The sequence below is a fragment of the Drosophila novamexicana genome, unplaced genomic scaffold (genome assembly GCF_003285875.2).
Source record: "Drosophila novamexicana strain 15010-1031.04,08,12 unplaced genomic scaffold, DnovRS2.1 tig00001444-arrow-arrow-pilon, whole genome shotgun sequence".
Classification (NCBI taxonomy): Eukaryota; Metazoa; Arthropoda; class Insecta; order Diptera; family Drosophilidae; genus Drosophila; species Drosophila novamexicana.
The window spans coordinates 108,319-121,394 of record NW_020824859.1 but is presented as its reverse complement, the minus strand read 5'-3'; the positions used below and the strand labels follow the sequence as shown (position 1 = coordinate 121,394).

Below are 13,076 nucleotides of genomic sequence, written 5' to 3'. Positions count from 1 at the left end.
AGAAAAACTATTACTCAACTATGCCGCACTTTGTATACACTTGCAAATGAACGACGACAAGCAAAATAAATAATATATTACATTTTTTTATAATATTAAATATTATTATTTAATTTTTAAGCATATTAATATTTATCGAAATCAATTTAATGAAAATAAACTAATTAGAAGCGAATGATAATTAAAAAACAAGTAAGAGGTTCTAGTCGGGAGCTCCCGACTAGGGAATACCCTGAACCCTCTTCTTCCAACATCAAATGCATATATATATTCCATTTTAGAAGCTATATGTCAAGTTTGGTGACTCTAGCTCTTATTATTTACCAAAATTGCCCAAAAAATAGGTTATCGATATCGATTTTTATCGATTATTTGGAAACGAAGTAAGTTATCGATTATCGGGAACAAACTTGATCTGCGCGGGAGCTAGGAGCACCTACATCTAAAATTTCAAGTCTCTAGCTCTTATAGGTTCTGAGATCCTGGCGTTCATACATACGGACGGACGGACGAACGGACATGGCTAGAACGACTCGGCTATTGATGCTGATCAAGAATATATATACTTTATGGGGTCGGAGAAGCTTCCTTCTGCCTGTTACATACATTTGGATTTTGCACAAATACAATATACCCTTGTACCCATTTTTAATGGGTTCAGGGTATAAAAAGCCAAACTTCGTGAAAACCGGATGAAATTTGACCGAGATATGGGGGTGGTAAATTTTGACCCATGTCTAGATACGAATCTTGGGGTAAGATTTGGACATGAATTTCGACTAAAAAATCGTTGTTCAGATTTGAATGCCAGATTAATCTAGAGGGAAAACCATGAAGAAAAAGCCAAACTTCGTGAAAATCGGATGAGATTTGGCCGAGTTATGGGAGTGGTAAATTTTGACCCATGTCTATATACGAATCTTGGGGTAAGATTTGGACATGAATTTCGACTAAAAAATCGTTGTTCAGATTTGAATGCCAGATTAATCTAGAGGGAAAACCATGAAGAAAAGTCCAAACTTCGTGGAAATCGGATGAGATTTGACCGAGTTATGGGGGTAGTAAATTTTGACTCATGTCGATATACGAATCTTGGGGTAAGATTTGGACATGAATTTCGACTAAAAAATCGGTGTTCAGATTTGAATGCCAGATTAATCTAGAGGGAAAACCATGAAGAAAAGTCCAAACTTCGTGAAAATCGGATGAGATTTGGCCGAGTTATGGGGGTGGTAAATTTTGACCCATGTCTAGATACGAATCTTGGGGTAAGATTTGGACATGAATTTCGACGAAAAAATCGCTGTTCAGATTTGAATGCCAGATTAATCTAGAGGGAAAACCATGAAGAAAAAGCCAAACTTCGTGGAAATCGGATGAGATTTGACCGAGTTATGGGGGTGGTAGTTTTTGACCCATGTCTAGATACGAATCTTGGGGTAAGATTTGGACATGAATTTCGACTAAAAAATCGGTGCTCAGATTTGAATGCCGGATTAATCTAGAGGGAAAACCATGAAGAAAAAGCACAACTTCGTGGAAATCGGATGAGATTTGACCGAGTTATGGGGGTGGTAGTTTTTGACCCATGTCTAGATACGAATCTTGGGGTAAGATTTGGACATGAATTTCGACTAAAAAATCGGTGTTCAGATTTGAATGCCAGATTAATCTAGAGGGAAAACCATGAAGAAAAAGCCAAACTTCGTGAAAATCGGATGAGATTTGACCGAGTTATGGGGGTGGTAATTTTTGACCCATGTCTAGATACGAATCTTGGGGTAAGATTTGGACATGAATTTCGACTAACAAATCGGTGTTCAGATTTGAATGCCAGATTAATCTAGAGGGAAAACCATGAAGAAAAAGCCAAACTTCGTGAAAATCGGATGAGATTTGGCCGAGTTATGAGAGTGGTATATTTTGACCCATGTCTAGATACGAATCTTGGGGTAAGATTTGGACATGAATTTCGACTAAAAAATCGGTGTTCAGATTTGAATGCCAGATTAATCTAGAGGGAAAACCATGAAGAAAAAGCCAAACTTCGTGAAAATCGGATGAGATTTGGCCGAGTTATGAGGGTGGTAAATTTTGACCCATGTCTAGATACGAATCTTGGGGTAAGATTTGGACATGAATTTCGACTAAAAAATCGGTGTTCAGATTTGAATGCCAGATTAATCTAGAGGGAAAACCATGAAGAAAAAGCCAAAGTTCGTGAAAATCGGATGAGATTTGGCCGAGTTATGAGGGTGGTAAATTTTGACCCATGTCTAGATACGAATCTTGGGGTAAGATTTGGACATGAATTTCGACTAAAAAATCGGTGCTCAGATTTGAATGCCGGATTAATCTAGAGGGAAAACCATAAAGAAAAAGCACAACTTCGTGGAAATCGGATGAGATTTGACCGAGTTATGGGGGTGGTAGTTTTTGACCCATGTCTAGATACGAATCTTGGGGTAAGATTTGGACATGAATTTCGACTAAAAAATCGGTGTTCAGATTTGAATGCCAGATTAATCTATTGGGAAAACCATGAAGAAAAAGCCAAACTTCATGAAAATCGGATGAGATTTGGCCGAGTTATGAGGGTGGTAAATTTTGACCCATGTCTAGATACGAATCTTGGGGTAAGATTTGGACATGAATTTCGACTAAAAAATCGGTGCTCAGATTTGAATGCCGGATTAATCTAGAGGGAAAACCATGAAGAAAAAGCCAAACTTCGTGGAAATCGGATGAGATTTGACCGAGTTATGGGGGTGGTAAATTTTGACCCATGTCTAGATACGAATCTTGGGGTAAGATTTGGGCATGAATTTCGACTAAAAAATCGGTGTTCAGATTTGAATGCCAGATTAAGCTAGAGGGAAAACCATGAAGAAAAAGCACAACTTCGTGGAAATCGGATGAGATTTGACCGCGTTATGGGGGTGGTAGTTTTTGACCCATGTCTAGATACGAATCTTGGGGTAAGATTTGGACATGAATTTCGACTAAAAAATCGGTGCTCAGATTTGAATGCCGGATTAATCTAGAGGGAAAACCATAAAGAAAAAGCACAACTTCGTGGAAATCGGATGAGATTTGACCGAGTTATGGGGGTGGTAGTTTTTGACCCATGTCTAGATACGAATCTTGGGGTAAGATTTGGACATGAATTTCGACAAAAAAATCGGTGTTCAGATTTGAATGCCAGATTAATCTAGAGGGAAAACCATAAAGAAAAAGCACAACTTCGTGGAAATCGGATGAGATTTGACCGAGTTATGGGGGTGGTAATTTTTGACCCATGTCTAGATACGAATCTTGGGGTAAGATTTGGACATGAATTTCGACTAAAAAATCGGTGTTCAGATTTGAATGCCAGATTACTCTAGAGGGAAAACCATGAAGAAAAAGCCAAACTTCGTGAAAATCGGATGAGATTTGACCGAGTTATGGGGGTGGTAAATTTTGACCCATGTCTAGATACGAATCTTGGGGTAAGATTTGGACATGAATTTCGACTAACAAATCGCTGTTCAGAGTATTAATATGTCCATATAAGCGTGACACATTGCCTAACAATATGAATGTACTCTCTGTGAGTGTATATAAGAAAAAAGAGTTCAACCTGTTAATTGCACTTTTGCTGCACGTTTTGATTGCAATTTGTTGATAACGCGAAAAACAAATGCAACAAAAACTAGTTTCTAATTAAATAAATACGAAAATCGACACATGTGTCGCTTTTGCAGTGTAATTATTATTATTATTAATATTATTATTATTATTGTTGTTGTAATTGTTTCTTTTCAGAAATTAGTTATTGCGGCGCCAAATTGTCGAATGTGTCAATCAGAATGTCGACTATTATCATAGCCAGAGGGCAGGCGAGTTGGGCCTGGCTAAATCTACCCTATACATGTATACATATATATATATATATATATATATATATATGTGTGTGTGTGTGCATATATGTGGAAAATCGGTCGGCCAATGATTATTAAAACTGCGCACATTGAATGCAATTAGTTGCTGCACAATGCCCCAAGACAATAACAAACAAATTGCAATTGGCAGATGCGAGTAAAGGCAAACGATAAGCAACAACATTTAAATTGAAAAAAACGAAACAAGAGGGAGTGCCCGACTAGGGTATACCCTGCAGCTTCTTCTCTTACTAAAGGGTTAAACGGTAGCCATAAAATGAAAGATACTTCAACTGAATATGTATATACATATCAAATTTGATGACTCTAGCTCTAAAGACTCAAGATAGAGAATTTCGATAACGATTTCTAACGTTGGCTTGGAAACGGCGCAAGTTATCGATTATCGATAAACTCGTACTGCACGAGCATTAGCAGAACATACGTTTAAAAGTTTCTCAAGTCTCTAGCTCTTATAGGTTCCCAGATCCACACGTTCGCACATAAGGAGAGATTGAGAGACAGACAGATGGAGGCGCAGGAGGAGAGAGGATAGACAGACAGACATGTCTAGACCGACTCGGTTATTGATGCTGATCAATAATATATATATATATACTTTAAGAAGAAGCCTTCTTGTGCCTGTTACATACATTCGCAAACAATCATCATACCCTTTTTGCCCCTTTTCTATGGTTTCAGGGTATAGAAAGAGGTAGGAAAATGCCACAGTAGAAAGAAAAGGGGCTGAGAGGAATTATATTGTTAACCGCATCGTGTACATTAGATAACTGCATATTGTCGAGTGTATAATTAGTAGATAGTGAACAGATAGTAGCTAAACACACACACACATACTAACACACATGCAACAGTTTTGAGTGTAAGTGTGTGTGTGTTTGCTTAAATTAATGCTAACTGGAAATTTGTTTAAATAAGATTTGATTTAATAAATAATAATTTCTATTTAAATTAGATTTGATTTAATAAATAATGATTTCTTGTTAAAGTAAATTTGATTTAATTAATATTAATTTCTATTTAAGTTAGACTTAATTTAATAAAATATATGTCATAAATTAGATTTGAGAAAATAATAATAACAAATAATGCTTTCTATTCATAAGGCCAACATTCTTGATGCACATTTCTTTCCAATTATTTTTGTTAAATATAAATGAGATAGAGCTCCTAGAGCTCCTAGATAATAAAAAGGTATCATATGCTTGATCTTCCACACAACGAAATGTATTAAACCAAAATAAAGAAAATATAATGTCATATATATTGTTTTTCATTGGAGTTTAAACCTTTTCAGTTTTATTGTATCTTACTTTATTTTCTAAGAAATTTAATATACTGTCCCAGATTGCAAGCAAAAAACGAGTTATTACAAATACTTATTTGCTAAAGAAAATTACCCGGCTTTGTCTGGCTTAAGTGATGATAAAAATGCACGTGAAAAACTGCATCAGCTGCAACTGGCAGATCAGGCAGACCCATGACATCATGTCGGCATGCTTCTTGACGTTTTTCATAAGAATTACAACAATTTTTTCCCACTTTTAGGTCAAAAGTTTGCAAACCCAAAAAAAAAGGATTCTCTACAAGTTTCCGCTTCCGTTAAGCAACAATCTGTCTACTTCTTATATATAATATATTTCGATTAATATTTTTAACCAATAATCAATCTCCTTAATCGGGTACTTCATAACAAATCAAGCAACTTTTGCGCCTTTCAATCATTTTGATAAAAACAAAAAACTCAAGTCAATTAAAAATGTCAAAAAGTTGATGAAATGCGGCAAAGATAACCACACGAAGGGGAAAAAAACGCAAGCCCATTATCGTGGCCACAATTTCAATTTCACATTAACAATAACAAAATAAACCATTTTTGAAGCTACAACAAATTAATAATTTATAACAGGCGCGATGCGTATCACGCAATGTTGACCATTTTCAACATGCTAAAAGGCCAAAATATAAAAAATTATTAAAAAAAAAAAAAATAGAAGAGCAGCAAAAAAAAAAAAAACCCGGCAATAAAATGCGTAATCATAACAATAATAATCAACACAACAATAGCCAAACACGTACAGAGAAAAGACCACGAGTTTGAACAAAAAAAAAAAAACAAAATAATATGATTGTTGCAATTGTTGCGATTCGCAACTTGTGAACGCACAAATCAAACAGCAGCTGACGATGGGTAAACACTCGGCTTCGATACACAAAATATAGGTGAGACTTGGCTAGTGGGCGGCGTAGAAGACAGCGCGGGAGGGTGTGGAGAGGGAAGGGAGAAGCGCAGAGAAGAGTCGCTTGGCCAACAGGCGACAGTCGAGCAGCACAACAAATCAATCAGCCGAAATATGCGCATTTCATGACTGGCATTTTAATGCTCGATATATATATACCCTATAAATATGGGAAAGATGTTGTGAAATGGACGTCGAGTTTGTCATGTGCTGAAGAGTGTCAGGATGAATGTTTTATAAGCAAAATCAGGCAAATACAAAGTGTAAAAATCAAATGAAATTCGCCTAACAAGGTGGAATTTGAGTGAAATTTATATTGTACGTGACTTATTTTTCAGTTGAAACTAATACACAATAAAAATGCTTTGCAGAAGTGTTCAAATTGGTTGGTTATTTCTGAAAACTTCCACTTTCCCTTTCGAAAACTTCCACTCAGAAATGTGGAATATGCAAATACTTAAATTCACCTAAGAACGTGAAATTTGAGTGAAAATATATTAAACAGAATTGGTTTTTTGACTGAAAACTTATACAACAAGTAAATCATTCAATAGATACTTAAATTTTGTTAATTTTCAATATTTAAATTTTCATCTATTTGATAATTCCGCCCAGAAATGTGGAATATGCGTGAAAAGCTCTATGTGTTTGTTTTTCATTCAATTTCCGACAAATACTTTTAAAAAAATATTGTTTTCAATTAAAACACAATATGTATATATATAATTTTAAAATTTGCAGAGCTTACAGAGTATACACAGTGCAGAGCATACCCGATTCGTCTTGCCTAGCACCAAATAATATTTGCTTTTGGTAATTGTTTGGCACATAAAATTTAAAGTTGAGCATGTATAATAAATATTGTTTTATATTGCGTTCAGTTATTGTCGCCTTGATGTGGGCGGCGGTGGCAACACTTGCTGCATGCCAAATGGCAACCCTGGTCGGGCCAAAACTCATATTTGGGAGTCCAGGGGAGCGACTAAATGTGAATGTGAATGTGAATGGGATGGTGCATAAATTGTGTGGTATTGCGGCTAGTGCGTCGTTCAAAATGCTGACATGCATGTCACATTAGATAAGATATACGAGTGGGCATATACTCGGCTTTATATACAATATTATATCTATAAGCTTGGTAAATATTTGTTGTTTGCGCAGATTTGCTGGCGCTGATAAAATGCCTGTGTAAGTGTGTGTGCGAGTGTGTGTGTGAGAGATGAGAAAGGCCAACAAAGAGGAGTGTTATGGTAGAGACTGCTCGACTGGAAGATGCCCTATAGCTTCCAGTCTCAAGCTGCAGTTAACCTAAGCACAAGATCTTTAGTATGCCAAGATGGAGAGTATACCTCAAGAGTTTTGATATCTTTCGGGAAGGGTATGGAATAGGCGAAATACTTTTAATACGTACCAAAAGAGAAGATTGTAGCAACAGCAGCTTATCGAAGTTTATCGATTTTTAGAAGACTGCAAGAGTTATAGATATTGGGATATAGCAGAACCTGCATTCCATATTTAAAAACTATAAACCTTATAGTATTTAAGATTCGATGCGGTTGAAGATACTTCCGTCTTCCTAATATACATTTACACAATTACAAAAACGATATACCCTTTCTTTTTTATCGCTTAAATGTACACAAGTGCACAAAGGAAGGGAAACAGACAAGTAAAATACTCTTCATGCAAGCCTAAAGATACGAGTGTGCCAATCGGAGCCAATCGATACTTATTGGTTTTGGGAAAACGGAAAAAGTTATCTATGTTTGGATATAGCAAAACTTTCACTCTCTCTTAGAATCTCTAAAATTCACGGGTGTATAAGATGCAACAGCAATATGCCCTTTCTCTTTACAGCTTTTCAGGGTATTAAGGGAAATGAATCGAATAAGTGAAACTCTTTTAATCTACGCCAAAAGAGCTTGAGCGATATTTATCGATTTAAGGTGAACAGTTATCGATGTTTGAAAATAGCAGAAGCTTTCTTCCAACCTTGAAGACATTCAATCTTATAGTCTCTGAGATGCGCCAGGGTTGAAGATACATCCATCTGCTCAATATGATCCATGCCTAAAGAAACGATTATCATCCGTTCGATACTTATGATCTGGAAGACTAATCGATGTTTCTCAGTCTTCAACTCTTTTAGTCTCTATCACTCGCTGGGTTCGAAGATAATTCCCCACGCCTAATATATATTTAGATAAGGGCAATATACCCTTACTTTTCACACACTTTCAGTGGCAACAGCAAATAAAAGGCTGCCAGTCATCAGTTTCCAGGTGAGGTGCCGTAGACTGTGTGTTAAAAGCCACGCGTATCACGAATTAACACAAATATGCTGATTGACTGGATCAATTGTTGGGCTTCGACTTCGACAGCGAGTTTGCGTTTGCATTTGCGTTCAAGTGTTTTCCCGAAATTGTCAACGGCAAGCTGTTGGAACACACCTGTTAATGATGCGCATGATTCATGGCCGGATCAGTTGGCCAACTTCACTTAGCGATATCTCTGGCCGGAGTCTCAATTGGTAACGCTTCATTAACAGTGCCACGCAAATGTTAATGTATGCTTTCATGACGTCGGCATTTGGCTGACGCAGTTTTTCCCCGTTTTAAAGTCTGACGTCTTAACATCTGGCAACCTTCTCGTCTGACGTCTGAAGTTATTGCAAAATTCAAAGTTATTTCTGGTTATTTCCGCCAAAAATGCAGGAAACGCGTACCTGCCGATAAGAAATGCTTTGCACCTGTTGCAAAGCCTTGATTCATTTGAGCCGTAAACATTGCAAGCGGAACTGATTAACTCTCGAATTTATTGAAGCTGCCTTAAAACTAGTTTTAGACACAGTTTGTGTGGCATTTGCAGAACTTAACTCAAAGTGTCATAATTAGATCCAATCAAAGCCTGAAAATGCCGGTGTATACTAATTCTCAACAAGTTTGCGCTGGCTGTGAACTAGTTCAATGCTGAAATTCTATTGGATATACTGTTATTTTGATTCAAGACTTAAAACATGAAAAAAGAAATAGAGAGCTGGTTCCAAAACTTAAGGGAGAGCTACATAACTAAGAGTTAAGAGAGCATATTATTATTAAGGATTCAAACTAGTTCGCAAGCCAATTTTAATACCGTCAAACTGAAAATAATTGGAACTAGTTCGCGCTTTTATTATTCATCTAGATCATGGGCTAGTAAATTCCTAATAAGGAACTGATTCTGAAGCTTATAGACTTTCTGAACAAGTGAACCAGTTCACTAATGGTTTTCGGAAAAAGTGAACTGGTTCCAGTCCTAAATTTTACCGTTCACTAAGTGTTTTCGGAAAAAAACTGAACTGGTTCTTAATTTTTAACGCTCACATATGTTTATGAAACTGCTTTAAGAACTGGAACTAGTTCCTTTTATAATAATCTAGTTCACAGGCGCTTCCACCACCAATAAAAAACTTATTCTTGAAGTCTTAATTAGTGCATCAGTTCAATGGAGAATATGCTTTTAGATAGAAACTAGTTCAGTTGATCAATTTCATGCCATTCTTAAATTTGAAAGCTCATTTATATTCTCAAGCTGCTTTGACATTGGATTAGTGGAACGAGTCTGCGGTCGTTGTTTTAAACTAGTTCCTGGGCTAGTAAGTGTTTAGAAAGGAATTGATTCATTGAACAAACATAGACAGTTATTTCTGTATAGAACTGGTTCATTGAACAAGCATCGAATGTTACTTTTGAGCCAGTTCAAGAGAATTGTAAGCTATATTTTGCTACAAGTCATACTTTCTTATCTTAAACATAATTGTTTTTGGGTCTTGGAGAGTAAGACTTGAGTTTTTACTACCGAAATAAATGTCAAAGGCGTAAAAACCCCGCACTTATCTCTCGCTGTGCCACATAAAATGTCAAAATTATCTAACCTGCCTGCCAGCTGGCAGAAAAACAAAGGCCAAACAGAAAGACAGGCAGGTGGATAGACGAACAGGTAGGCAGGCACTTAGATGATATCTGTTCGCACTCCGCCCACATAATAAGAAGAGGACTCGAGTGGTTCCATAGAATCGCCCAAAGCTAGCTAATTAGCGGCAACTTGTGCTGCCAACAACAACAATAATCATATTAATAAACATAAAAATTCTATACAAAATAAACTCGCTTGATAATACAGGTAATTTAATTAGCCAGTTAGCAGGCGAGTCACGTTTTAAGCACCTGAATTTGATCAAGTGCTGAAAAGTAAATGTCAAACCGTAGAACCTTTTGCGTGATTGATATCGAGCCGGAAGTGCGACAGAGACTCTATGTAGTGCCACACTCGTAACACCTATTTGTCTATATGTTCAAAATGGGGAAGTCAATGCACGAGTTATTTGTATTTGGGGTGCATACTTATGGCTTACACTGTTCAAAAAAATCCATTTCAAATGGGCTAAAAAAGTAAGAAAGAAACTAGCCAAAGTCCAAGACAAATTTAAAAGAAATTATGTGTACACATTTTGAAAAAAAATACACTGTTAAAAAAATCAAATTAAAAACAATTTTGAATGGAATAATAAAGTAAGAAAGAAACTAGCCAAAGTCCAAGACAAATTTAAAAGAAATTATTTGTATATATTTTATACCTTTCTCTTTGAGGGAGTCCGAACCCGTAGTTCGAACTTTATATTGGGTAGCTAAGCTCTCTATGCTACCCCATCAATACTCCCTGCCAAGAGTCTAAGCATGTTGAGTTCCGCTTTCAAAATGAATCTTAATTATCGAAAAACTAAGTATTTGTTATTAAATAAAACTAATTTTAATTATAATATAAAGTATATTGATAAAAAAAGGAAATTAAATTTAAAAGAGTTATTTGAGGGAGTTCGAACCCTTAATTTCCATCCTGGCCAGGGTCTCAAAATGTCGAGTTAATACTTAATAAAAATTGATCTTTATTAAAGCAAAAATTATTTTACTCTTAATTAAAGGCTAGCTAATATATTTTTTTACAGTGTACCGATGACATGCCAATTTCCTTGGCATTACCGTTAACATTAACTAACTGTAAACTAAGCTGATGCGCCAAGGCAACAACGTGTCATTCAGTTTTGTTCGGAGCACAACAACAACAAAAAACAGGCCATAAAAGCTGATTTTACAATTTCGCTGAGACACGTAGCAAAGGTTATAGATGAGAGGGGCGGTGAGTGAGGGGGTTGGCCATAAACTTCAAGTGCTGCTGCTCTGCTGCTGTCTGAAGTATCTGTATCTGAATGTCTTATCTCATTGAGCGTATAACATGTAGCCCATATTCAACTGGCATAAACTCGTATAAACCTCAACCTCAACTGCCCACATGCACCGTTATGCGGCCAACGGCAGACAAAGAAGAAGAAGAAGAAGAAGAAGAGGAGTGCAAAACTTTGAACAGTCTCAAGCGATCACTCGCATATACACAAAGCAGAAGACCGAAAACAAAGGGCAAGAAAGTGGAGCAAAGAGAGACGTCGAAATATAAACAAAACTTTTGGCAGACGCAAAAATGAACTAAGAAAATGTATAAAAGCAAAAATGAAAAAAGAATGCCGCAGCATAAAAATGATGCTAAGCATTAGTTAGAAAAGGAAGGAGAAACAAAATCCAGAACACATTTGTTCTTCTTCTTATTTCTATAAATTGCATTTAAAATTTCAATTGACTTTGATTTGCTTTCAATAGGATTCATTCAATATTGTACTTATACTTACATTGAAGATTAATTAGTTAGTTAAGCTTGCTTATATTTGATATTTGTTGCCTTTGTTTTAGCGCTTATTGAAATCACATTACAAATACACAGATGCGAGTGCTTAGAGACTCGGTATTAATACAAGTATAATTATATGTATGTATGTATATGTGTGCATACATGTATATGTATGTATATGTATTGATATTTCAGTTATATTTGACCGACTCGAAGCGTCGCGACTTTCGTTTGAAATTTCGCGTTTTGTTTTGTGCGTTTTGTTTTTTCGGGTTGGGCGGGGGGTGAACTCAACCGCACAAACACAAACAAACACACACACACAAGCACAAACAAAAAACTGTCGCTGGTATAATAAATTAACGCGTGCTTGAGACAGAGACGGCAATAGCAGAAGTAGAAGTAGAAGAATACGCACACACACACGTATATTTAATTTCTTGGCTTCTTTTGCTGCTCTTTTCGCATGCCTTAGAAAATTATGAATATTAATCACGAAACGGCCAACTTAGCGTTTTATTTCATTATTATTTTTAGTGGAAATATTAAAAAAAAAAAACACACATTTATTAAGCAAACTCAGCGGCCGCTGCTGCTGCTGCTGCTTCTTCTGCGCGTTTTTTGTTTTGTTTTAGCCGCCAAAGCACTTGAACAACAACATTTCTACAATCACCCATACATAGAAATACTTATTTTTTTCTTGCTTCACACACATAGACGCGCGCGCGTAAACTGAGCAGCGTGGGGTTGAGGGAGGGGGTATTGGTAAATGCTGCTGCTTCTTTTTTGCACTTTGCTCTTTTTCTGCTTAATATTTTTTGTGGGTTTACCTTTTGGGCTGGCAGGTACAAAAGTTCGTTTCACAAATTTAATTTCTTTGTTGTTGCTGCTTTTGGTATTTGCTGCCTGCCTTTGCCGCAGTTAACACAGACACACATACACACACACTCGACACACGATCAGCCGCTGGATCAGATCATCATTATCAGCATGATTATGATGTTCCCAGCGTGCGCGAGGGCGACGACGGTTGCTTTCGTTTTAACTTTCGGCAAAAGCGTACAGACACACTGCGGAAACGAACTGCACGCGACGAGCTCTCAGCGTTGACTGATCGACGCTGTCTCTGCCAGCACAGCTGCTGCCGCCGACGTTACTGCTGCTGCCCTGAGAG

At 36.7% G+C, this 13,076-nt stretch overlaps 1 protein-coding gene across 1 annotated transcript in view; it reads right to left on the bottom strand.

Moving 5' to 3' along the window:
- Positions 1-12,360, bottom strand: part of LOC115767709 (dual 3',5'-cyclic-AMP and -GMP phosphodiesterase 11) — a 61,026-nt gene extending 48,666 nt beyond the window's left edge. The window contains exon 1 of the mRNA XM_030712002.1: positions 11,904-12,360. The gene's annotated coding sequence lies outside the window, so the exon portion shown is untranslated. The remainder of the gene's footprint in view (positions 1-11,903) is intronic.
- Positions 12,361-13,076: the final 716 nt, after the last annotated feature.